Genomic DNA, 27,213 nt, shown 5'->3' with positions numbered 1-27,213 from the left:
CAGATTGTCTGGGGCTGCTGGTTCAGCCTGAAGCTCGTCCCAGTCCAATGACTGAGCAGGGGAAGAGGGTGGATTTGCACTGGACATTGCTGTCTGTACAGCCACAACGCCTTACACTGCACAACCAACACAGTCTGATGGAAATGAGGACACTCGGAGCCCTCCCAGGTGCTCTGCTGGGATATGAGAGACTTTGGCCGAGATTCAGCTCCCCTGACACTAAACAGCTACAGGAGCAATGCCTCCGTGTGTGCTCATTGTTTGAGCTCTGCAGAAACAATGGAGAGAAACAGGCACTTTTAGGGCAGTTTGTCCAATGTATTTTTAGATGTCCAACTCAGTGTGGGTGAATCATGGCTCAGAAGTGTGTGCTCCTCTCCAGTGACTATGAAAGGAGTCTGGAGAACTGTCTCTCATGCAGATAGTTATGTTACATAGTTTGACAAGATGAATCTTGCCCTTTTAAGATGGGGGAAAGGAAGTAAACAAAGCAACATCCCCTCGAGGTACACTGAAGTGAAAAAGAGCGTCTCCAGCAGACACACCATGCAAGTGCTCTGCGTTTCCCTCCCCCAGAAACACCTTGTAACCAGGTGATACACAACTACCTTCACTACTGGGCTCAGCTTTGCTAGAAGAATTTCATTCAGTCATTGAACTTGAATAGTTCAGCAAGTATTCCTGCAAGAAAAGGATTGATCCAATACAAGAGCCTCCAAAAAGCTGGACATATTGATTGTGGGGCAGCTTTTTTTTCTCTCTCTGAATCATTTAGGTGGTCATTAACAACATAAACTAACCCAACACAAAACAGAGGTGTCTCTAATGCAAACTGAACTGAACCCATTTCTGAAGTGACTTTGCAATTGTTCCATGGCTGGTTGTGCACAGACAAGGCACATACAGTGTATTCATTCCCCTTTCTGCCTCAACCCTTCCCTCCACCATTCACCAACTTCTGGTCTTTCTCCTGGCAACCAACAGGCCAAAAGATCTAGAAAGCAAAACCTTTTCCTGCAAACCCCACATTTCTGCCTCCTCCCTACATTTCCATGAAAGTAATTACAAGTGTTTTGTTTTCCATCTTAATTGTCATTTCCCTTGATAGAACTTGCAGATTGAGTCTTAATGCTCAGATAATTGTTATTCTTTTCTCTTCTTCCTCATCCCTGGCCACAAACATTACTGCTTGTTACAGGGTCAGCAATTCCTTAAAAACCTCTCGAGCCAATCTGTGCAGCTGCATTGTGTAAGGAGTTATCAGCAGGCTGCAGAAAGGTTAGAAAGCAAACATGCCGCCCTATGAGAGGCCAAAGTTGTGCCCACAGTCAAAGCTCTGCCCCATTTCCCCTCCTGGGGGGAGATAACAGCCTGTTCAGCTCCAGCTCTTTCCCTCACACAGCTTTGTGCTCCCTTCCTGTGCATGTAGCTGGGCTAAACAAAAGTTTTATCCCCACTCCTTCTTCAGTCCCTCTCACAGCCCCTACACATCTCCACAGAAGCAGCTGGTTTCATTCCCTGCTGCAAACACTGTGATTTAAGTGATTTACAGAGGTTCTATTCTTTGTACCCTCACTAACACCAGGACTTGTATGCAACCCATGAAGGTCACAGAAAACTGGCCAGTATTCAGCAACACTATTTATTTAGCCTTCCCATCTCCACTCTGTAATCTTTTGGCAAACAAAATGCTCTAAACATCAGGGGTCTCTCCCCTCTCAGATTTACCCCAAGCCAAAACACCTTCATCCTTCACAGTTGACTACTTGTTACTGGCATCCTTCATGCTCCACAGGATGCAAGTCAGTCCAGGAAGGGTAAGGCAGTCAGATCCATATTCTGTGGGGTAACATTTTATTTTTTGATTCACAGTCCAGTAGTTGTAGATTCTGCTGCAGGTATGACCTCCTGCTCCTCCTGCAGAAACTGCATGTCAGCACAGTGGGGAGGAGGGTGAACATCACCTATCCCTTAGTATGGACACACCACTTGTACTTCCTGACACAGATTTACATTCCCAACCAATTTATCTACATCAGCTGAAGTAAAAACCTTCCCTTGACCCAAGTCAGATCTTGATCACCCTCCAGGGAGCACAGATGGCAAAAATCAGATCAACCTGATCTCCCAGTGGCTACATGGCCACCTCTGTCTCAACTACAGAAGACCCTACCCACACTGGCCAGGGATGGAATTCCAGCAAAGAAAGATTAGGTGAGAGATGTATGAAATGTCACCTTCTCTCTAATCGCAGCTTATGGATCTGGTCCCGAAGTGTTACTCATACAGTGCTCCACACTCCACATGTATAATCCCACTGCCTAATCCAACTACCTGTTCAAACAGGCACGTTGCTAGGAGTGGGTCCTTGCCATCACTGGCTACTTTCTCAGCGTTCCTCCAAGACCGCGTCCTCTCCCACATCTACAAGTGCCATGATAGTTCAAAATAAGCTGCAACAAGGTAGAGCAAGCGTGGTGCACACACAGCTCATCCCTTCAACAGGAGCAAAGACACAGCCCACTGCCATCCCCTCCCACACTGCCAGATCGTGTTGGGGAAACACTTCAGTTGTGGTAAGCAACAGATAAGCATCTCTGCGCACACACAGAAAAAGCATCTCAGCTGGGAGACTTTTAAAACTGGTATTTATTGTGCCTCCGGGAAAGAAATGAATTGGGTAAATGGGCTGAAAGGCACAGCTTTGCTTGGAAGAGGTTGGATTGTCTCTTTGCATCTTTCGGCACAAATCCGGCCATTGAGAGTCCAGATCTTAAACAGAGCCACAGTTGCTAAGAAAACAGCGCTGCAAACAGATGTCAGGAGATGATTCATGGAGTAAGGGCATATCCCTGTACTACAGATAAACCAAAATGAATGAGGCCCTTTATACCTGATCTCCCAAGCTGTGCTTCTTCATACCCTCTCTGGGACTTTTTCTTTAGTTCCTTTCTATATTCAGATGTTGAGGAAACTGAGTGGAACTGAACTCACTGTTTATGGAATAATTACCAGTAAAGGGGTTTTACAGTGTGTATAATGAACCCAGGAAAAGGGCTGAACTGTGGCCCATTTTTTCCCTGAAACAAAGCAATTTTCTCCTGAAACATGAAGCAACTTTTCCCAAAAATGTATCAGAAGAAATAACATAAGACTCACAGACAAAAACTGCAAAGGAACAAACAGTAACACTTTTTTTTCTTCTGTTACTTCCCCTTACCATAAAACTTAAAATTAACAGCTAGGGAGATAAAGCATTTTCAAGCTATTAGATCATTAGCCAGCAATGCATGCCGCTCCTTGAATTACTTCATTGTGTCTACACTTAAAATCTTTGCCTGACAAATGAAAAATAGCTGGCACACTACAGGACTGGCTGAGTGATACTAACACCTACAAAGTTCTCAGCTACTTAAAGAACTTCTAGTCATATTTATTAGAAGAAGAATTAGTTCCTTTCTTAGAATATCCTGAATCATAGAAGATCCTGAGTTGGAAGGAACGCACAAGGATCATCAAAGTCCAGCTCCTTTGCCCCTCTTAAACCACCATGCTTAAACCTTAACACTGTATGATATCAGCAGCACTTCCAAATAGAGCTTCCTGAGGTTATATGTAAAGAATATTTTACATAAAGGAACTTTAATATATGTTTCTATAGATAGCTAGGGTAAAAAAGCAATTATCATTCATTACCATTCATTATGAAGAAGGAAAGAACAGACATAACTTACACACATCTGAATATGTGTTTGTACAGCATCTCATGCAAGGGGGGCCCAAACATTGCCACTGTTCACATCAGCACAGGGCAGGACCTGATTGTGGTCACTGCTGGGTTTACACCACCCCTACAAACTCCAGTGTCACTGCCCATCCCTCTTTGCCTCAGCTCATCCCCACTGCCACTGCCTGCAGATGCCAGGGCTTCCTCTCCCCACCACCTCCTGCTCACTCCACACCACCCCATTCTCTCTGGCTATATATGCCACCTTCTGCCTTGGAAATCAATTATTTAGGCTGCCCTGATTTCAGCGTGAGGTGGCAGCATGTGTGCAGACACTGCTATGGTGGGCAGCATTAGCAGCCACCACCCTGCTCCTTCTCGGAGCTCTAAGGCCACCCCAGGAGTGGCCACAGCCCATGACACAGCTAAGGAGGCGCCAGCGGCCGTGTGTGTTCCTCCTGCAGCTATTGCATTTCACACAGATATAAACAGACATGCCAGCCAAGCTAGGGCTGTGCTCGCTTGGCCAAGAGTCACAGTAACGAGCCAAGACCCTGCACGTGGCAATTACGTCTTTATCTGTTCCGAGATCGCCCTGCAAGCTGAGAGGGAGGAAAACGCGGGAATGATGGAAAGAGGGGAAGAGGACAGGCGGGACATGAGGCATCCTGAAAGAGGGAAGCAGAGGCATGAGGAACATACAGGCACAGACCCGACAAGGGCTGTGAGAAACAAACTTGCTCAAAGTTTTCTCTCTGTAGATTCTGAGCAACTTGCAGAGGGTGCACCTGCTCTACTTCCCAATGCCTCCAGCAGCATACAGGAAAAACAGAGTAAAAAGAAGAACGATTCTGTTTTGGCGGGACAGGACTGAGCCCAGCTTTAGCTGTGGAGGTGAAAGGAGGACAAGGAGCCTTTCCCTAAATCCACGCACACAGAGCACCTGACACAAAGTCGACTTACAGACCGGGAGCTCCACGTGCGGCATCCCTTGGGCCGCAATAACACAGATCCGTAACAATTGCTCCGAGAGGGAAAAGGCAGCTGACAGGAGCCCTGGAATGATGGAAGGAAGGGAAGGCAGAAGGGAGGCTGGTAGTAAAGGCGGTGAAGAGAAAGGAGCCTATGTGCAACGGAAAGCGCAGATCTCAGCGGGCAGCGCTTCATCCCGGGCAGCAGCAGCGCCCCGGCAATAAAACACAGATGTTGGAGGATGCCGGTGCTTCCCGAGTCCCTTCCAGAATAGTTGCTCATTCACCCGGGAACTTTGCCTAAGTATCCACCATCACTTCCCAAACACACAACCCGAGCGATAAGGGCGATGCAAGTGGTACCCACGGCTGCCCGTGGAAGTGCCGGTCACCTGCCCGCACGCCCTGCCCGCATCTCCTGCCCGGGACGGGCCGGCCGGGCCGGAGTTCCGCCGGCAGCGCGGCCCCCTCGGGAGGGCAGGGCAGGGCAGGACGGCGGGGGCGGGAGCGAGCTCCAGGAGAGCTCCGAGAATGCTCCAAACCCGCTCCCGCCGCCCAGCCGAGCCCGCCGCTCTCCCCCTCGCAGCCCGGCGAACTCCCGCCGCGGTGTTTTTCCCCCTTTCCCGGCTTTTGCCGGGCTGGGAGACGCGGGACTCGCTCCGCTAGCAGAGTGTCTCCACCCGAGCTCCCCGGCGTCCCGCGGGGGGCGCGGGCGGTGCCGAAGGTGTAGCCGGCACCGAGGGAACAAAGGCGGCGGCGGCGGGGAACAAAGAGCGGCAGGTACCGGGGCCGGGCGGGGCGGCGGCACCAGCGGGCCGGGGCAGGGCCCGGGGATGGGGCCGGGGCCGGGGCCGGGGCCGGGCAGCGCCGCCGCTTCCCGCACAAAGGCGCGGGCGGGCCGCGCTGCAACTTCCCGCGGGCGGGTCCCGGCGGGGCAGACTCACCGCGGGCGCAGTCCCGGCATCGGCGGCGAGCGCGGTGGTGGCGGCGGGGAGGGCGGGAGGAGGACGAGGATGAGGAGGAGGGACCGGCCCCTCCCCGCCCCGGCCACTGCCAGCGAGCGAGCGCTCTCCCCGCCCGGGGCCGGAGGGCGGTGCGGCCGCGGCCCCCGCACCGGCCCCGCCTCCCCCGCCGCGCCGGGAGCGCTCCTGGGGCCGCCTCCGCCCCCCGCGGCGGCAGCTCGTCGCTGCCCCTCCTGCCCCAGTAGGACACCCCCGGCACGCCCCCGGTTCGTGGGATGCCCCGACCAGAAGAAGCGGACGGTCCCCGCTCCCGCCCGCGCTCACCGGCCGTGCGGGGCTTTCCCGGTGTTTTCCCTCCCAGCGCTTCCCGGGACCGCGCTGTTGTCCCGCCCCTTGCCAACAGCCAGGCAGGGCCACCAGGCTCTGTGTGTCCATGTGCTTTGGGTAAGCACTTGTGCTGGAAGTAAGAAAATCTGTGTGTTACAAGAAGCATTTTCTGCTCTGGGGAGGACTTGGGGTCACGGGTGGTACAAAAAAGTAAAATACTTTGGGGTTGTCAGAGATCTGCAGCACCCCCTAATATAATTTAGAAGGTCATTGAAGATCTCTCCAGTTTCAGCCAAGCCTCCATAGCCTTCCTCAAACTGAGCTCACCTCAGTCACAGACCCCAAGCATGAACCATCTACGCCCTCCCTTCCAGATGCAGCCTTTCCTCAGCTTTAGGGACAGCATCACCTGGCTGTGCTCAGCCAGAACTCTGTAAGCACAGATGGGGGTCAGCTGTGTGAACACGGAGGAAGCTGGGGGTCTTTTAAAACTTCAGAGGAGGGTTTTGGGGGGGAAGAGAGGAAGGAATTCCTTAGATTTGTCCCATTTGATACTGGGTGGCTTTTGGCTATAGAGTTCATAAAGTGAGAAGATATAAATATTGAGATTGTGCTTTGCTTTACACACCCAGAGGTCAGCCAGCGATCCAAAGAGAAATGTAACTTTCCAAAAGCCACTTCCTGCCAGTGCTGATACATCGGGTCTCTCCTCAGTCTGTGCTGATAAAACATCAACCAGTTTGCATAGCGAAGCAAGTGAGGTCCTGTATTTGAAGGCTAAAAAGCAAAATACACCTACTTACTGAAGCTTTTCTATGCCAACAGGTGTGTCTAAAGAAACTCTGCCAGATTTGGAGCCCTGATTTTCTGTAAGGAAATTTTTCTTTTCCAGTCAAAAGTGAACCCTGCATCTTTTTGAGTGTCATTTCAGCCGGAGCCTGAGAACACAGTGACTTGCAGAAGCATCAGTCGAAACTGGTTACAACTTGACTGCCCTGCCTTGGCAAACACCTGCTCCAATTCATGCTGGCCTGGCAACAAATCAACATGTGAATGCTTTTTGTATACTTTTTTTACTTGTTTTATTGAGGATTAATTAGTGTTTGTACAGTCACACAGTTGTCTGGTACTTCACAGACACAGCTGAAGGCAAAGGGCTGCCTTTGGGCTGTGCTTGTAGTTTCCTAATTCCTGTGTTATGGCTACTGTAATGCATATCCTCAAAGTGAAACAAGCATTTCTGACTGATTTATGACTTTTAACTCTCAGTTTTCAGTCTTGCGTTAAAGCAAGGAGAGAAGAAGATGCACTATCAAAGCCAAACTCTGCTACTTGAAGATTTACTTCAACTCGCCTCTTGATCACTTGAGGTTTTCCCACATGCCATAAAAAGAAGTCTCATGGAGCTGTGACGTTTTATACCTTGGAGAACACCATCCCAACATTTTCTCTCCCTGTTCTTCTCACAGATTTTACACTGCCATGAATCACATGACTCCTCATCCCAGTGTACACAGCACTGCATCTGCCAGGCTGTGTCAAACACAGCACAGGTCCCAGCCCAAGGTACTTGTTTTCACTTAAATGACACATTTCATAATTAGCTTGTAAAGCACTTTGAAGACACAACACTAAGTGTTACTAATGCTACATGGTATTGTTGGACAGGCTTAATGTGAGCAATTAAATAGTAATACCATAAAAAAACAGGTTCAAGACACAAAGGTAGTATTATGTCATATATGCCTACTTTGTATTCAAATCTTCAGGCTGTTGATTACTTATTACAGACTGACACTCTGAAAATAAGCTTTCATCTCTTTTTCCACACAGCCTTCCAGCTAGGAACTGCTAAAACCCTGGGCTCAGACTGTGCCTGCTTTGGCAGGTACATGGGTGCCGCTAGACAGGCTGGCAAGTGGCTGCCATGGAGGAGGCTTTGTGGAAGGTGAAGAGATGGAAGCTGCATGACCACAGCTCTGTCCTGCTGCCTGTGTGTGTCCAAAATGATGGATGGATGCATGGGACACTGGGGAAAAGACCTGCAAAGCAGCACTGAGGGCTACAGCTGGCACTGGTGAAAGTAACAGCAGTGGGGGATGAGAAGCCCTCACAGAGTCGGATGTCTCTTGTACAAGGCATCCAGGTGTCTACACAATGCTACAGGCTTGGGGAAGAGTGCTGGGAAGCTGCCCAGCAGAAAAGGACCTGAGGGTGTTGGTCGATAGTAGCTGAACATGAGCCAGAGTGTGCCCAGGTTGCCAAGAAGGTCAGTGGTATCCTGACTTGTATCAGGAATAGTGTGGCCAGCAGGACCAGGGCAGTGACTGTCCCCCTGGGCTGGGCACTGGTGAGGCCACACCTCAAATCCTGGGTTCAGTTTTGGCCCCTGAATACAAGAAAGATATTGAGGTGCTGGAGTGTGTCCAGAGAAGGGCAACAGAATTGAGAAAGCGTCTGGGGCACAAATCTGATGAAGAGCAGCTGAGGGAGCTGGGGGTGTTTAACCTGGGGAAGAGAAGGCTTGGAGGGACCTCCTCACTCTCTACAACTCCCTGAAAGGAGGCTGTAGCCAGGTGGGGGTCAGTCTCTACTCCCAGGCAACCAGCGACAGGACAAGAGGAAATGTCCTTTAGTTGCACATGGAGAAGTTCAGATTGGATATTAGGGAAAATTTTCACTGAAAGGGTTGTCAGGCATGACAGACTGCCCGGGGATGTGGAGGAATCACTGTCCCTGGAAGCGATCAAAAGGCATGTGGATGTGGCACCTGGGGACATGGTTTAGTGGTGAATGTGGTTGTGCTGGTTTAACAGTTGGACTCAATGGTCTTAGAGGTCTTTTCCAGCCTTAATGATTCTGTGATTCTGTGATCTTGCATTGTAGGTCCCACATGGATGAGCAGCATGAACTTCATGGTAGGACATCCCTTCTATAACGCAGAATTTGTGTGTCTAGATTTCAGCACTGGAGGGAGATCAGATGTCCCAAGTCCCACCCCAGGTCAGCAAAAAACAGGAAATAAACTCTCTAACCAGTTTGTTAGGTTACAAATGTGACAATACTTTATTCAATGTTGACGTACATGGTGATTACTCCACAAAACATGTACATCAGTTATCAAGTGTTTTCACTATTAATACATTTTGGTAAACAAAGGAATTAGTGTTCATTGGTTACAAGTTACATATTATTTGTTAGTCTTCTATTGGTTAATGATCCTCTCCCTTCTCATGCTAATTAGTCCACATGCTCAGTTTCTCTCTTCTTTTGGGTCGGAGTGGGTTTCTTGGGTTGCTGGTCTGTGGATTGATGTCACAGATCCCCCTCCCAGAATTACCTTATACTCACTTGGAGCTGATTTCTGCACAATTACTGAGCTGGTTTTATTAGTTTCATCCTTATCTTGGGACTCATGCCAGATGTCCTGGTTGGCCATAAATTCTGCATTCTTTCGTGTTCATTGTCAATGGTACATCCCAAGCCATAATTCCTCCCCCAGGTCTGAGAGCCTTAAACTTTAATTTGGTTTTTTCTAACACATGGACATGTGTTAGAAAGCTTAGAGCTTAAAGCTTACTTGTTAGCTGCTATCTATTTCATGAAGTAAATCTCCTCTCTTGTTGACTAAGTCCTAACATTTCCCCCCACTGCTGCATAGGTTCTTTTTTAAAGAAATATAACCTGTTTGGTAATACCCAAGCTGGATAAAGTGTTAACTCTGAAGGATAGGGATGGCTGTGTAAACTAATTTTGTTTGGATACTCCAAGTTATGTTTGCTCTGTAGTCTGTCAGAACAAATGTTTGGCCTGTTGACCCTCCCCTTGCTGCGGTGTGCAATCCCCTGTGCCATGCTGGCACAGTGTGTGCGCTGGATCTGGAGCTGGGAACCAGATCAAAGTGAGCCCAGAAGAAGAATACTTTGGATTGATCTGGATTTGATTGCGATGTGGACACACAAAGAGATATGTCAGCATGACAGAGGGGGCAGCAGGATCCAGCACAGAGACAGGAAGGCACAGCACAAGTTGGAGCTGGGAACAGGCCTGTGCCAGAAACATCCGTCTCTGTGCCCAGCTGCTCTCTGCTTACCCCATCCCTTGCACTAGACAGAAGATTTGAGAAAAGGGAGGAAGGGGTGAGAGTAGAAACTCACCTTTGGACTTCCCAAAGGACCTTCCACCCTGCTGGTGCAGCAACACCAAGGAAAAATGGCTGCATTTTGCAGACATCATTTTTGGTGGGACCACTTTGATGGACCAGTCAGGTTATTCTCGCTCCGCTGTGCTGGTGCAGCTCTTTGTGCTGTTGTGTTGTCAAACAGACCAGGAAACTGCTTAAAAAAACAGCACCCCCCACCTCAGTTATTTTTATTCTGGCTCAGTGCCCAGACACACTTCACCTCATCTCCACTGAGGTTCAACTGGAGGAAGAGGGCTGGAGACGGAAAGTGTAGCCAGAAGCAGGCAAACAGGGGTCTGCCTGAATCCACTATACCCCTCAAAAATGCCTGTGGCCCAGTACCTCAGGAACAGTTTCCCTTCAGCAATCGTGGGCAACTTGTTTGCCATAATTATGACAAAAAAAGGAAAGGAATTTTGAATCTGTGTAGGCACATGGAGCATTTGCATACTATTTTCCTCTGCAGAACATAAAAGGAAATCTGACTGTAATCATGTTAGAAATGCTTGCTCTTCCCCCACCCATTCAATCTGAGCACTGTGTCTGACACTGTCCCCGATGTGTAAGGCGGCTCCAGCGGATGGTGAGGCTCCAGTGCTGCCTCCAACACCCGAGTGGTTCTGCTGAACCCAGTGGAAACACTTCAATGGTTAAAGTTGCACATGCTTAAATGCTTTGTTAGGTCACAAGCTTAAGGACTGAGAAGCACAGCTCCAAAAGAGAAAAATAGGTTAATAACACTGAAGTCACAGCAAATCTGTAGGAAATCTCCTGGAATAGGTCCATAATTAGTAAATCTACACTTCTCAAAGGAGATATCCTCAGTTTTTCTTCAGTTTTCTCGTTTTCCCTGATTTTGCCTGTGGATTGTGGTTCCTGGCTAAAAACAGGACCAACTGAAGATTTCTACACTTAGAAAGCAATACCTGAACCTCATAGCAGCCTCCAGGATCTGGCACCATGCACTTACATCTTCCTATACACTGTAGCATGAGGGAGGTGTTTCAAGGGGGTGGATGTCTCATGGTAAGCAATCTTGAACATACAGTTTGGTGTGAACTCTCAACTTTTTCAGAGCAGAGGCACATCCCAGGTTAGTCTCCTGAGGAGAGGCACCTGCCATCTGAACTGAGCAGGGCTCATTTTGCTCCACTAATAATGCAGGCTCTGTGCATGAATGAAGGTTTCCACTCTGCATGTTCACATCTCCCAAAGCACACCAGCTTCTCAGTTACAGGGTAGGAGGGTTTGTTACACAAAGAAACACAACTTCAGGTTCTACCATGAAAATCAAAATCCAAAGGTGAGCACCCCCAGCCCTCAATACCAGCTGAGTGGAGTCTCTTGGAGGACAGATTTTTACTGAGGTACCTCTGACCTGTCCAAGTCCTGCTTCAAGTACTGAAAAGCCCTTTTGGATCCCACTTGAAGCCTTCTATTACTGATGGACTTACTGGGCTTAGCAGATGGTGTTTTAGGAATCTGTCAGACTCCAGATAAGATCAGGTCAAGGTCTTACAGACCTTTAGGAACCCCTAAAACCTTGACCAAATTTCATGAGTAAACTCAGGCAAGATTTTGGGCTTATCTTAACCCTAAATGTTTATCCACTTTTTTTACTTACATCAGTCAGTCTAATACAAACCATTACCTCTTTCATGCTTGGCCTGTTGCTGCTGCAGCCCTTGTGCCACAGTGTGTTTGTCGGAGCACAGTAACAAGCCTTCAGTCGAGACCCCACCAGTCCTGTCAGCTTTACCCTCATGGTCCAAGGCTGGCTGGTGCCTCCCAAACACACTGTATCCTACCAGCAGTTTGGCATCTCACTTTCGGTTCCATTTCTTGGAAGCTGTGTGAGAGGAAACTGCCAAGAAACACTGTGTTCAGCTGCCCATAGCAGAAGCTGAAGAAACACAGTGTAGAGGTCAAATGCCAGGTCTGGATTAGGGAGCTTGCAGGACCTACAAGGAAATAACAGCTGCTGGGCAAGCAGCTTCCTTGTAAAATAGCTCTAACAGGCCATCTGTAAGCCCAGGTGCTTGTAAAGCAAAACTGGCCAGCAGAAGGTACCTAAGGGTTTATGCATTTTTCTTTTGCTGGCCTCCTCTCACCCCTGAAGCCCTTTCTCTGAGGCTCAGACAAGACCTGCAATAGTTTCACTTTGAACAGTGACTGTTTTAATCTCTTGACAGCTTTTCCCTCCCTTGCCATCTCCAAGATGAAAAGGAAACTAAGTGAAAAACCCTTTCTCTGTAGTTGCAGGTATTGATAGTTCTAGGACACACCTGGACTGAGGACTGCAGAAACCATATGACCCTTCTCACCCCTCCTTCATCAGGATAAGGCTCCCTTGAGCAGCTCTCAGGCAGCAGCATTTTGCTTTGCCTTTGCTTCCCCTGCAACCCTGATGTGTCTTGGGTGGCTACAGCCCATTTTCAGCCATGATTCAGTGGAGAACAAAAAAGCTCTCGAGGGTAGGAAGTGGGGCTAAGGCTTCTTTGGAAGCAGGATTTAGTAATCCCAATTGCCACCTTTAAAAGTCAGTGCCCTTGGGCCCCAGCCAGCCCTCAGCTCTGTCAACATCTTTACTGCCAACTTTACTAACAGTCACACAAATGTAAATCTACTGTGAGAAGAGGATTAAGCCCATTCTGGTTTTATGGCCTATGAAATGTCTCCTGCCCTGCTGCCACTGTGCCGTGATACATAACACAGAAAAGGGGAATTCAGGCTGCTATTGTTGTCTTCAGGATTTTGAAGGGAAAAAATGTAATTCCAGAAACTTTACCAGCCAGCAAAGCAGATACGCATACAAGGTTTCTTCTAAGTCAGAAGCTAAAAGCCTTTACCTTGACAGATGCTGGTTACAGTACATAATTTTTTCCCTCAAAATAAGATTATCAACAGCAATTTGCCATGCATTCAAGTTCAGGATTTTGCCTGCAAGGGGATTAAAGCTCAGGCAAACAGGAGCCTGCCTCGATACTGCCCTGTTCCATGTACAGCACTCACTTGGGATGAGACCTACACAGGGGGTTATGTAGGAATCCCATGAAAATGATTATTCCTTCACTGATGACTCAGTTGCCTGAGATTTGCAAGGAGCACCAAGGGAATTTTATATTTATGGTTTCTAAAATTTTCAGTTTGATGTAGATCCCCCACTTCCATAGGCTGATATTCATACAAAAGGGGGTTTTTTTTGAAAGAGGTTTTTTACTATAAAATTTATTATTGGATTTCAGCTCTTAGGCTGGGAATATATTTTGGTTCCATGTTTCTATAATCTCAGAGCATGGTTCAGACCTCTTAGCAGGATTTCAATACCACTAAATAATTGTCATGATTATTCACAGTGTAACTCCGTTGAGCAGTCAGCAGAAAAACAGCCAAGATGAATGCATATTTCAATTAAAGATGCAGAATTATGTGTATTTATGCACAAGCCTGAAAAGCAGATGATATTTAAAATATACTTCGCGGCAGGAGATACAATTAATTTTTCATTACCTTTATTATTTATCCCAGTCTCCAGCTTGAAAGTCTCTTTCATTCAGTCCTTACCCATGTAAAGTTGTCTTCAGTGTAAGATTCTCTGAGTGACTGTGACTTTTTGGTCACAGGGGATAGGTAGGGACTATAATGAGATACTGCACCGACCTTCGAAGGCACAGTTGATAGCATTTGCCAAAATGGGAATCCATCTCCCTGGCAGACACTCACAGACATGCACTCAACCTCTCTGCTTCACATCTCAGTCCTCCTGGTGAAAGCCTCTTGCAGACCAGAAGCAAAAGTGGGGCATAAAGACAGACTGCAGTGACCTCTTGTTTTGGTACGTAGTGGTGGTTGTTTTGGCATGCAGATATATTTAGTCAACTGTCATCTGTTGTAATTTGTGTGGGGAGAGCTCCCATATTTTCAGAGGCTTTGCTGTCCTGCATTGCCTGGAGTCCGTAAATTGCTCTGTCATTTACACACTGGTCTATTTTAATAGCAGAGTTAGTGGACACATCCTCTCCCTTAAACCCACCATGAGGATCTGGAGTTCCCAAACACTTGTGCAGGTTTTTAGCCAAGTCCTCTTCTCCTGAGCAAACAATTTGATATTTATTTGTAAACAGTTTTCCCAAAACCAAGGGAAATGCATGTGAAATGAGACACTGCTGTGTTTCTTATCTGCGTGACAGACAATCCCTTGAAGTGTGGCCTCAGCCTCCCAGAGGTATCGTCCTTCCTGTGACAGGCCCAGCTATTTTTGGCCATCAAGGCCCTGGTGTCAGGCACTGGGAGACCTTCTGCTCAACAGAAGCACGTGGACCAACAATCCCATTCCGTGCAGGGAGCCACCAGCCAAGCATCAGTGCCAGTCACAGGTTTGCTTGCTCATCCGCTGCCTGGGGCTGACCACAGAGCAATACCTTGCTTGCAATTTGCAGTGGGAAAAACAAACATGTTCTTTGTGTTTAGCCAAACATCAGCAGTCACCCTCACATCTCAAAGAAAGGGAAGGAAAATGACAAGAGGAAGAGCCAGTACCGGCACAAAGCTGGGGTTAAATCATCAGATTAACCTGTTATCCCCCCCAGCCCCTGCAGGGCACCACAGGTGGGACCCCACAACCCTCTCCACAGCCTTGCAACTTTCCATCCCCTCACCTGTCAGGGTGAGCTCACCCACTGCCCTGGCTGCCAGCCCTGAAGACAAGCCCTGCTCAGAGGCAGCCAGTCACACCTCCTACTGCTGGATTTGGGCTTCCTCAGCCTTGGAGGGCAGTGATAACCGTTTGTCCTCCCTGTCCTCTCGTTATTACTCCTAAATTGCTCTTGGCATGTGCTTGTCCTGTGCAAGTCCAAGATCTCTTAGTCTGATAAATACTACCAAGAGAGGGTCTCTGGGTGCAGCAAGCAGTCAAGCTATTCCCTCCAGCTTTGAGCACCAGAGGAAGGTGCTGGACATCTGGTTGCCGTACAGTGAATCCCTAGCCCTTATTCTGTAGAAATAAACTAAAAGCTTATTCCAAATTTTAATTTCTGGAGAATAGTCAGTGATTCATAGGCTAGTGCAATACATTATCATGTCTCATACACTGCTTGAGTTGGAAAAAGCAAGGTCAAGTGAGCACACCTTGCAGGCACAGCAGGAATTTTGTGATGGTTGCAGTTCTTCTGGGAGTTGTTATTATTCAGGTTTGCAGTGCATAAAATCCAGGACTGTCTTGTGGCAAAGGGACATATCGCTGCCACCAGCAGAAAAAAGGATAAGGAGAGCCTGCACACAGCCCTAGAGATGTTAGAGGTAATGGAGTCATTGTGGGTACCTCTGCAGGAACTTATTCCTGATGGAGGCAGGCAGAGATTGGACCTATTCAAGCCTAAGTTGGCCAAACTGATGCTTGAGCCTCCTCAGGTTTTGTCAGGCAGGGAGCAAGATGGTCCCAGTGAGCACCCACAGGAAGACTGGAACAGAGGATTCCCCAGCAGAGCACTCATACAGGTGAGGACAAGGCCAAAGAGGCGGGAAATGTGGGTGTGAAGAGCAATGAAGTCCTGGCAGGCCCAGGGCTTGGGTGGAGAGTGGATGATGCAAGACATCGCTGCTGCTCCAAGAGACGTTTCTGTCCCCCACCACCTCTAGCCAGGTGGCCTTCACATCTCTTCCCCACTGGACTGGCACTTGTGGGGGCCATAAATCTCAGATTAAATGATCTGATGCAGCTGCAGCATGGCCTGCAAAAAGGCATGTAGTCAGTTTTCAGTTGGCTGGTTGGAGCCAGTGCAGGGAGCCATGGTTGATGGATCAGAGAAGGGGAGAGCAGGAAGGGCACAGGCTGCAGCCTCTGGCACCCACATGGGTGAGCAGGAGCCCAGCATTTTGTTTGAGCTGACCTAAGTGGAGCTGTCATGGTAGGCTGATCCCATCCTGAGCTACCCCAGCTGTGCCCTCTCCTTCTGTCCAGCACCAGGTTTAGTGATGAGAGGTCACCAGAGTAAGTCAGCTCAACTATCAGATCCAACAGAAAATTAGGAAGCCTTTCTTTACAGCAAGTGTGGTCAAACATTGAAACAGGCTTCCTAGAGAGGTGATTGAGGACCTAAGCCTGTCAGTGTGTAAGAAGCATTTGGACAATGCCCTTAACAACATGCTGTAACTTTTGGTCAGCCCCAAAGTGTCAGGCAGTTGGATGAGATGTTTGATGTAGGTCCCTTCCAACTGAAAGATTCTATTCTGTTCTTCTCTTCTATGGGGGTACTTTCTGTGATGCTTCTGATGAATCAGGTCAGCTTACTGAACAAACTCAGTCATGGGCATGTCACCACTAGATGCAATGCGAAGGGAGTATGGTTGAAGTGTGTGGGTTTGTGATGTGGCTGAGCCCAATTCACCTTCCCCAGCCCCTGAGGGGCTGTCCCTGTTCCCTCCCCATTGCACATGTGGCTGGGCAGGACTGTGGTGCTGGCACTGGCACCCACTGACCATGCAGCCATCTTCCCTGTTCCCTCCCCACTGCATCTGTGGCTGGGCAGGACTGTGGTGCTGGCACTGGCACCCACTGACCACACAGCCATCTTGTCCTTCAGGGACCTGAAGCAACCAACAGCTCATTGCAAGAAATAAAAATAGCTTCAGGCTGGGCTGGTTGAGCGCCCTGGCACACTGTGCCTGGGAGCACTGACATGAGGGATCAGGGGAACTGATGTGTTGGCAGTTTGATGCACAGAGCTGTGCCCCAAAGACGCCCCTCCAGCAGGACCTTGCAGCAGCCTCAGAGCACAGCAGGAGCTGCAGTGCCAGCAGAAGGCAGAAACTGCTGCTCCCACTGCTGTGCAGTGAACTGTCCCAGCACACCCTCCTGCAGCAAGATGCAGCACAGGGCTCCAGATGTTTCACCAACCTGCAACAAAGAGCCTGGTCAAGGTCTCTTCAGGCAAGGCAAAACAAGCTGCAGGCAGATGTGCATGAGCAGACAGTATAAAGGAACACATCTTTTAGGACAAAACTCAATCCCTGCTAGTGCAAAGGAAGGCGAGGTGGGTGTGGGAGAGCATGTGCTTGCTGGAGGAATGAAGCAACTCTTCTTCAAGTGCCAGATGCGTCCCCAAGCAGGCCCTGTATGACACAGAGGTGCTGTTATTCCACTGCCACCATGGACCAAAACAAAATGTAAATATCTCTCAAGTTCAAAGTATTACTCCATGCTGTTTTAATAACAAAGTTCACTGTGTAGTTTGGCTCCGTGCTCTTTATTCACTTCAGACAAGTCCAAAAATGAAATGGGAATGGGTAAGAGGCCAGAGATGAGGTTGCTCATAACTTATGTTTAGTTCATTCCATTAAACTTTCATTTTCAGTGCTACTAATCTTTTATTTTCATGACAACTTTGAAGATCCATTATAATTATAATGTAATGAAAAAGCTGAATCCAGAGATGTAGCTGCAGAAGGGTAATCTCCTCCTGTGCTTTGTATTTAGAAGAGGTGATTAACTGTACATTCAAGGCATGGATTGAAATGATGAATTTTAACAGTGACAAAGTTCAACAATCAGGAAATCTTAATTTAAAAAGATCTATCTGATATTTTAAATTTCTTTTTACTATGGTTCTCCACAGTTATTCCAATTTTTAAAGAAAGATTAAGTTTAATGACTGTTGGAATTGGATGTGACTAACCATGAGGACACCTGTGGCTTTTACTTATTCAAGTGAGTCTGTATTTTATATGCATTTATTCAGATTCCTAATTGTATTTTAATAAAACTATTAGAAATCATGAATAACACCTTTTTAAAACAGGATTATTTTTCACTTATGTCAGGATGGATGGAGATTGGGTTGTGATTAAAGTAAGTAAACAAGTGCTCTAAAATTTAATTTTACCCTATATAATATCTGTCCTGAATACCTACAGAAAATTACACAGAACTTACATTTGAAGAAAAAAAAATTAACTGATTCATTAAATAAGCATTTTCTGTAATTGGATTTGGAAGGATTTTTTCTGGATTTCAAGATGTCAGAAGTGCCAGCTCTCATCTTCAGCAGTCTTCCTTTTGTAGCTAAAAGGAAGAAAACAAATTTTCCTGCTTTTTCAGTTGTCAATTAGTTTCTTGAGCTGTCCGTAGCCAGGTAGCTGAATAAACTGGAAATAAATACTCTCCCTGCCCCTGCAGGTCAGGCTCTCGTCCAAGGCTCATGCCAGCTCTGGCTGCTGGACCCTCTGACCTGACAGAGCACCTTGTGGGGACATCGGCATCACCACTGAGACTGCTGTGGGTCATATTTAATGATAAACAGCCTCATTTCTGACAGAGTAAACACAATCAGACAGCTCCAGTGACCTCAGTGGTTGTTTGGAGGGCAGCACCAGGTGCTGGGGTGGTAGGTGGGCTCCCATTGGCAGGACAGATTCTCCTTATGATGCCAAAAGCGTTTGAGTGCAAATCTCCTCCAGAAGGCGTTTGGTCCAGGTGCCAGCTGGCAAGGGGGGGTCTCCATCAGCCCACTGTAGGCCTGGCTAAATGAGGGACCCTCATTAAATCAAGGCTTTTCATCAACCCCCGGTGATTCGCAGAAGCAACGCTGACATCTAGTGGGAAATTGGGTTACTTGGGCAGCAGGCAACGAATATTTGGGAGGGATTTTTCCAAGAGGGAATTGCCACTGCTGTTGCTAGTGGTGAGAAAGGCACCACAATAATAATTTTGAAAGTCTGTCCCAATGATCTGTAACTATTATGTGACCCCGAGTTCCTGAGGGAGAGCTGATAGCCGGCACTGAGACCAGCCCTGCTGTTTTTCACTCTGTTTTAAACATCACAGAATCAAATCTTCTTATTCCAGGCTTAAAACTGAAGGGTTAAAAGAGCAGAAGGAAAGGATGTCGCTGTTGAGCTTAACTCTGTGTTTTTACCCATTTTGTACTACAGAGATTAATGCTGAATGCTTACATATACTCTGAACAGAGGAACATGCTGGATACTGCTCCTCTGCCATCATATCTGACAATAACTGTGAAAACCTGAAAAATCAGAATTTTTATGCATGTAGTTCCTGCCTCTCTGTGCTTTTAAAGGACAACTTGCCAACAAATTGGAATAGAAGAGAAGTTAAAAGAGGAGGTGTTTCCCTAGAAATCTGGGAAGGCAATAGCCAGTTTTACAGTCCTGATTGATAAGAAGATATGGAAGGGAATGATAAGCCTCCCATGGCTTAGACACGACTGTGAGACCAAGGTGAGAGAGCCCATGGTTGGCTACAAGGAAATCCTGCTACCTCTAGAGCCAGCAAAGACAGGCTGAAAAAACAGGAGAGAGCTGTTCATTTAAGGTTTATTTTGCTTTCTTAACTCAGACGAGGTCCATTCATAAGTATCCTGTTTGGAAAACGCTATTGCATGTCAGGACAAAGCCTTTAGACTGTAAAGGTTAAATTCCTTCAAGAGCTAACTTTCCTACAGGAAACATGGGGCAGAAGTGGCTTCCAGGGGCTTCCCCAGGAGAAGGGCAGCAAGGCAGTATTGGCAGGGCTGTCTGGGCCAACAAATGGATGTGAAACCTGTGAAAACTCTGGTTTTCCAGTCTTGAGTTATAAGCCCTGTAATCAAGCAGGGCATATTCTCAGGGAATATGTAGAAAAGAATGTCTACTTTTCATTGACTTGAGGAAATTCCTTAAAATTAAGGAATTTAGGAATTAAGGAATTTCTATGGCTGCAAAGAAAATGTACAAAATACACCCTGCTTTGTGACAAAGAAAAAATTTAATCAAGACCTTAAACAATGAGTTAAGTTACAGAGAGAGCTAAAGCATTCCTCAGTTTAGGTTTATTAATTAAAACCTAACGCTAATAGAGAACTCTATTGTTCAGGATTGCTGTAGTGCTCAGCCTAAATCTCAAGGTAAATACTTGACTCATGTTTTCTGCTCTGGGAGTGTATCAAAGAGACAATAAAGCTTCTCCCCAAATAAAGGGTCTTGTGTCTCACAGTATCCCTTTCAGCTGCTGCAGAGCCTTGCAGGCCCCACAAGGCTCTGCCTGGCTGGGCGAGAGTGGCAGGACTTGGATGCCGAGGGATGCTGAATGCTCTCATCACCACACTGTAGATGCCCACGGAAACACTGAAGAGCAGGAGTGCTTTTCTGAAGTTATTTCCACTGTGGTAGCTTCAGTTAAAGCAAACTGTCTTCACGAGCAGGTCCCGGTATCCCAAGTCATTGTAGTCATACAACACTATTTTACCCATTACATTTCATTATCTTTTTTTCTCTCCTTTGTTTGACTTCGCAGTTTGGAGCTTTGTTTAAGCTTTATTGGGACCCTAAATTGAAACTCAGCAAAGCTACTGACAGACAAAGCAAAGCTGCAGCAGCTGGAAGAGGACAAACAGTAATCCCTGCCAGCCCCAAGCTGTGTTTGCTCAGTAAAGTGGACTATGTGGAAGCAGCGATGTGTATTGAACAGGCAATCACGTCTGCACTTGGCTGCCTGCTGGTATTCCCTTCCAGTCCCCAGTGCCAGATCCAGAGACTGAAAACCAATTTCCAGCATTGCCTCTTTGGCCGCAATAGTATCAGTATTACAGACTCACCATACACTCTTATGTATTTATTTTCTCTTTTCAGACACCCAGACAAAGCACACCCACCTTAAGACTTACAGACAGCAACACTGCACTCTGCCTAACATAAATGAGGAGTGTGCTGGCTCAGTTTGTTGGAGCATCATGCTAGTATATGCCAAGGGTAGTGGGTTCAATCACCATATGGACCATTCACTTAGGAGTTGGACTTGATGATCTTTGTGGGTCCCTTGCAACTCAGAAAATTCTGTGAATACTCTCTCTGTGCTACGAAAACATGGAGGTGGTAAAGCTGCTGCCTCTTTACATGTGCCAGCTCATGTCACAGCTTCCCTTGAATGTTCCTGGTCCAACACCTCCCAGTCCCATTAACTCTTTCCCATTAACATTATCACCCACACAGGTATCTGATTTCATTGCCAAGGCTCAGGAAATCTCCACTCTCCACTCAAGGTGACTAAGCAGCAATGCTCCTTTTTCACTTGTTTACCAACAGTGGCTTATTTTCATCCCCATTGTGTGCCCATAAAGCACAAGTGAGTGTACAAGAAGCAGAAAGCAATGGAAGCAGAAGGGTTCATTTCCCAGGTGTGTAGTCAGGGCTGTACAAAGAAGGGCTGATGTACAGCTCCCAAAATACAGGCTCCCTTTAATCTATCCTTCCTCAAGGTTTACAGTAGTTTTTTATGGATCAGTAACTTACAGGTTCACAGAATCACAGAATGGATAAGGTTGGAAGGGACTACAGTGGGTCACCTGGTCCAACCTCTCTGCTCGAGCAGGGAAATCAGGCTATGCCTGTGTTCTTGCTGTCCTTGTCAAGCAGCACTTTCCTACCAGATTAGAATCATGGCATGGTTAAGGCTGACCCTTGGTTAATGGTTAATGACCCTTAGGATCATTAAGTCCAACTGTCAACCCAGCACCACCACCATGTCCTCAAGTGCCATATCCACATGTTCTTTTAACACTTCCAGGGATGGTGACTTCACAAATGGTGATTCAATTAAATTGAACAGGCTCATTTGTGACCCTTTAAACCTCCCCACAAAACATGAGGGATGCGATGCAGAAGTACCAGGTGAAATTTACTAACACACAGAACTAACACTTTAAAAAAAAAGATTTAAACTAACTGATTAATGAAATAATGGTCAGAGAACTTGGATTGTAGAAGGGCAGCAAAGAAACTTCTCTGAAAAATCCTTTTTACTCTTTGCCACAGATTTCTATTCCCCTGGTTTAGGTTTATTTTTGCCTACACCACATCTGCCTCAAGGATGCCTAAAAGGCTTATGGTGGCCAAGTGCTGCAAAAAGAAGAAAGAAATTAGTGTCCAGAGCAACACTGCATGGCTTGGAGCAGGTCTCACAAGGCAATTGTTGGGTTAGTTGTCCTTGCGCATCCCGACCTCCCTGGCTACCAAGTTCCATGTCCACTGGGCAGTGCCAGTACTTGCAGATATTTTCCAGCATGTTTTCACTCCTCTTTTTAGCTCAGCAGATGCAGTTCTGTCAGCACACATTCATAAATGCTCGGATTTATTTGATGCACAGATTGGCACATTTATGCATTTACTACATGGAGTAAACCTCAGGCCTGGTGTGTATTTGTAGATGCATTTATGTAATTAAACATTTAGGGGTAATTACTCTAATTGCCTAGCTTGACTTGTTAAGCCTCCCAATCGAAAGATGAAATTCATTTACCTAAAGAGTCTTCTTCATAGTTCCCTTCATGCATATCTGTCCCTCACAGAGCCAAGTGCTTTGCCACATCCCCTTTCCCACACTGTGACTCTTTGTTAGATGTAGGCAGTGACAGGGGCTGCTTCATCCTCAGAGCTGGATGCACGTGTTACAGGTGGTCTGCACTCAGGTGTGTTTGCTTGCACAGCCTCATGATTTTTAGCAGATACCTAACCCAGATGTAGCTTGGCATGGCATTCCCTTCTCCCTCCCTACATCCCCATTGGACAACCAGCACAGGTGGAAGAATCCTGTGAGTTCTGGCTATGCAGTGCTGAGCTAATCCCTCCATGTCTGCAGAACTCCCCTCATCTGTGTGTTCACAGGTGAATTTGCAAACCAGAGAACACTTTGCTTCAAGCAAAAAGCTGCAAAGACCTTGACATTATGAAAACCAAGCCTCCAGCACAGGGGCTGTAACTTTGCATTTTGACTATTTAGATAAGAATACGCTGCCTATTCTATTGCTCTTTACACAGGCTCAGGTTTAATCATTGATGTGCTGAAGGGAGTTATGCCTTCATTCTTGCAATAACTGTGCTGCTTGTGCTGAGGGGAAGGGCCTTGAAGGAATGGAGCTGTTGTGATCATTGCCAGCTCCTCTCAGCCTTTCTGAAGAGGCAGAATTCCATGTGTCAATCATGCACTGCCCTGATCAGCCTCACCCAGCAGCCTTTTGCTGCAGAGAGAACCTTTGTTGTCCCACATAGGATGGCTTTCCTAACTCTTTTCAAAACACATTGTCTTGGGTTGAACCCATAACAGCTTGGAAAACGCCAAGTGTCCAAGACAGAGAGAAAGGGTTCCTCCTCCCCCAAACCAGCTAAGGGAAAAAGAAGAGGGAGAGGGAAAAAACCCACTCTAAACCAGGTTTATGCTGAAACTAACTACATGTATTTATACAGAAAAGAGAAAATTAAGAGGAAACTACAACATAACACACACTTACACAAGTTATGTATAACAAGAAATAACTTCCCACTTCCCAGTAAACACAAATTCTACCATTTTAACTACAAATCATTTCTAGAGAAGTCAGTTCCCCAGAGACAGACTTAAGCAGATAGAAAAGCTAAGAACAAACATTTTACTTCCCTAAGATAACATGATGGTCAGCTGGTGCTCTGGGCTTGGGCCTCCCCATCTCTTCTGGGATGGCAGGGTGTGTCTTGCTGGGACCACAGCTGTGAAGCAACTGCCCCAGCCACTCCCACACCAGCTCTTACCCCTTTTGAGATTATGTAATATGGTATGGAGTACAATATTTTTGGCTAGAAGAAGTCAGCTGTTAGCTAGCTCAGCCCAGCTCAAGTCAGCTGACAATCCCAGGCCTGGTCTGAACTTTAAAGCCTAAATTTTTGGCCCATCTGGCTAATCCATAACACACATGTAGAAATTATGCTCAGAAAAGTCATCAGTGGGATTCAGAGATAAGGCTAACCAGTGGTCATCCTTAGCTCTGTAAAGGCACTGACTTATCATGCCTTAAAGCCATGACATAATGAAGATTAAAATAAATAGTACAAACAGGCATTTTCTTTATAGGCTTTCTACTCTTTCTGGGCTACGGACAGCTGGACTTAGAACAACTCCTGCATTTAATTGGACAAATGGAAAGAGAACTGGGGCAAACTGATTCATAGTCTTCTGATTGTCTGAAATAGCTCTAAATGAGACTGTATTGTCTATGCAGCATATATAGAACAGGCAATGATCCAACAAAGTTTCATGGTACTGTCCTTTGGAAAACTTATTTGTGGGTTTCATGCACCTAAAATACACATTCCAAACTCCTATGAGTCATAACAGCCTTTAAAGCACGTCACTGCTCAGTGCCCCAGCATGAGAACAAACCTCTTCTTCGAATTCAGAGGTACCTGCTCCTGCCTGGCATCATTTCACTGTACCACTAGGTGGCTTTTCCACCCAGTAGTTTGTATCTCTTCAAAGTCACTACAAGTGTAAGTACTTGTACTATAAGTATAGCGAACCTGCTCCTAAATGCAACCATCAAATGGGTGGAAAGGAGAGAAGAAAACTAAGGCATCTTTCAGCAGATGAATTCTTAAATTCCCATACTTTTACTGTGAAATCTTTACCAACCCCTTGTCTGTCCTAATGCTTTGTTTTGGGTTACTTACAGCTATCTGGCTAACATCTAGGTTTTTCTAAGCTGCCTGCTCAGATATATTTCTGTACAGCTATGGAACTTAATATAAATACTGCATGTGTCTAATTTTATGACAGACATTTTTGTAATTCATTAGCATAAACCAGTTAGTAACACAGAAACAGGATGTGTACTGGTTATTGCAATGCATTGTCTTACCATGTTCTCAGGAAGAATAAATCAACATTTGCCTTCTCAAGTATTTTACTCCTTTTTTAAAATTAATGTAAAGATTTTATCTACAGATCTTTACTCACACCTAAACACTGCAAATATCTGGCTATAGTATCTTTTTCAAGTAGCATTTAGTGTCTCAAATTCTCTCCAAAAACAAAACTCCAAGAGGCTCATTGACTGGAGTACAGACCAGCATGAGGGGAAGGATAAGGGTCACAAATCCAGTTGTGTAAAAAAAAATCATTGCCCCCCTAGTTTTTCTTTAAGTTTTGCCATGTTGAGCAGCAAGTATTATACTGGAAGCACAACAAAGCTGAACTGGGCAGAGACAGATCTAAGAGATATTAAAAATTTGGCTGATGAACTCAAGATTTAAATTTTTTATTCATTTCACCCTTTTTTTTTTTCTTTCCTCTTAATATTTAACTCTTGTTTTCTACCACAGAAGTGGAGAGAAACCACAGAGCTGTCTCCTGACAAGTTCCCTTCAGTGGTATCAAAAGTGGCATCAACAGCTCTTTCAGGTGGAGCACAGTCTCACACAGAGGATTCACACACCAATTTAGAAGGGTTAATGCTGGAACTAATTTTACATACATCAGGTAAGATTTCAAAGAGGAAAGCAAGCTGCTGATGAAAAGGCTGGAGAAAGCTCCTGCTTTAGAAAACAGCAGAGAAACGTGTTTGGACTGCTGGTTCCTGTCTTCAAATACTCAGCAAAGATGGACCCAAGCTGGCAAATCTGTGAAAAACACACTCAGAGCTGCTCAGTGTTGATGCAGCAGTACTTGCTGTTGGATGCCATGTCCCACTTGGGAACATTTTGATCTGAGACTCTGCCCTGATTTTATGCCAACTGGTTTTCAAGACCCAGCTTTCCCAGAGGCCCTGGACTAACAGCAGATTTCAGAGAGAAGAGGAGGACCATAGTTAAACTCAGTAAAAGCTGTGCCAGGGGAGGTTCAAGTTGGACTTCAGGAGGAATTTCTTCACAGAAGGGATTGTTAAGCATAGAACCAGGGAGTGTGGTGGAGTCACCATTCCTGGAGGTGTTTAAGGAAAGACTGGACGTGGCACTCAGCACCATGTTTGGTCATAGGTTGGACTTGATGATCTCGGAGGTCTTTTACCACCTAAATGATTCTGTGATTCTGTAGTGATATAACTGAATAAATAAAGCAATTAGGAATATGTGATGGGTTTTTTCATTATACAAGTGCCTTTCAAGCTGCCTTTTTACAGCATAAGCATCCATAGTATAAACCAACTAAAAACTGCATTATCACATTAGCCTGGTGCTGACTAAATGTTAATATACTCTGCTCCTAGGAGGCTTTTCTGCTGGAGCTTGGCACTACACAGATGCAGGCATGCAGGTTTTGGAGGGCCTGGAGCACAGGCAAGAGCAGTGGTGCACCCAGACCTACCTGCAGCACAACATGTAGGTGCATGTCTAGGATGATCTTTAAATTACAACAATTCTAACCAAAACCTGTAGGTACAGAGAAATGAAATGTGAACAATCCAGATCTGTATGGACTCTGGGAGATTGAAACAGCTACCAGCAAAGGATGAATGGAGGCACAGCTGCTGCTGAGTGGTAGGGAGGAAATCACTCCCCAGGAATTCACACAGTAACTCCTCAGACTTTCACATAAGAAGTCTGGAGATTCACCTGGGAACAGTCAGGATGTTTTCATCAAAACACTGGATTTGTGAGATATGGACTATAACCCATTAGAATTGTAGCTTAATGGTGTGAGATTCAATTTAGCCAATTAGCACGTAGTCTTAACCCTATGTAAAACATTTGCAGTGTATTAATAAAGGGCATTCTACCTAAATCATACAGATTGTCGTGTGGTGTCTGTTTGATCCTTCGTGAAATATTCTTTACTTTAAAAACTAAGTGTTCATTTTTCATGCTCAAGCCCTTTTATCATGATCTCTGCCTCTGCTTTGGCCCAGCAGTTTAAATCACCTGCACATCATGAGGGCAGTGCCAGCAGTGTTTCCCTCCCAGTAAGTACTGCTCATGTGGCTTGACCAGCTGAAAGGCACTGGATGAGAGGTAATGCTCTGAACAACCTCTGATCTCTTGGCTGTCCCTCATGCTGTCCTAGCGCTGCAAACACGCACTTCCCTTAATCTCTATATAATCTCCCAGACAAAGTAATGAAAAACATCTCCGTGTCTTTCCCCTGGTTTCTTTCAGCCAAGCATTTTGCAGCCTCCCCACCTTGTGCCAACAGTCTGTAAATTTTGTCCCACGATTTAATACTTTTTAATCGAACTTTGTACTCCTCTGTCGGTTCTGCTCTTCATACAGAACACTTTTTCAGGCAAAATGCTCTCTCTCCCCACTCTT

The 27,213-nt window shown here is 46.3% G+C and overlaps 1 protein-coding gene and 1 long non-coding RNA gene across 4 annotated transcripts in view; one reads left to right on the top strand and one right to left on the bottom strand.

Annotated features, from left to right (window-relative positions):
* SYNE2 (spectrin repeat containing nuclear envelope protein 2) overlaps positions 1-5,717 on the bottom strand; it is a 181,876-nt gene extending 176,159 nt beyond the window's left edge. For all 3 annotated transcript variants that reach the window (XM_071557344.1, XM_071557346.1, XM_071557347.1), the window contains exon 1: positions 5,643-5,717. The gene's annotated coding sequence lies outside the window, so the exon portion shown is untranslated. The remainder of the gene's footprint in view (positions 1-5,642) is intronic.
* Positions 5,718-6,679: 962 nt separating this feature from the next.
* On the top strand, positions 6,680-8,036 carry LOC139672791 (uncharacterized). Its single transcript, XR_011697981.1, has 3 exons — positions 6,680-7,036; positions 7,457-7,553; positions 7,821-8,036. It is a non-coding gene; the product is annotated as an uncharacterized lncRNA (long non-coding RNA).
* Positions 8,037-27,213: the final 19,177 nt, after the last annotated feature.

The sequence above is a fragment of the Pithys albifrons genome, chromosome 6 (assembly GCF_047495875.1).
Source record: "Pithys albifrons albifrons isolate INPA30051 chromosome 6, PitAlb_v1, whole genome shotgun sequence".
Classification (NCBI taxonomy): domain Eukaryota; kingdom Metazoa; phylum Chordata; class Aves; order Passeriformes; family Thamnophilidae; genus Pithys; species Pithys albifrons.
The sequence above is the reverse complement of the archived record's forward strand: the minus strand, read 5'-3'. Positions and strand labels throughout refer to the sequence as shown.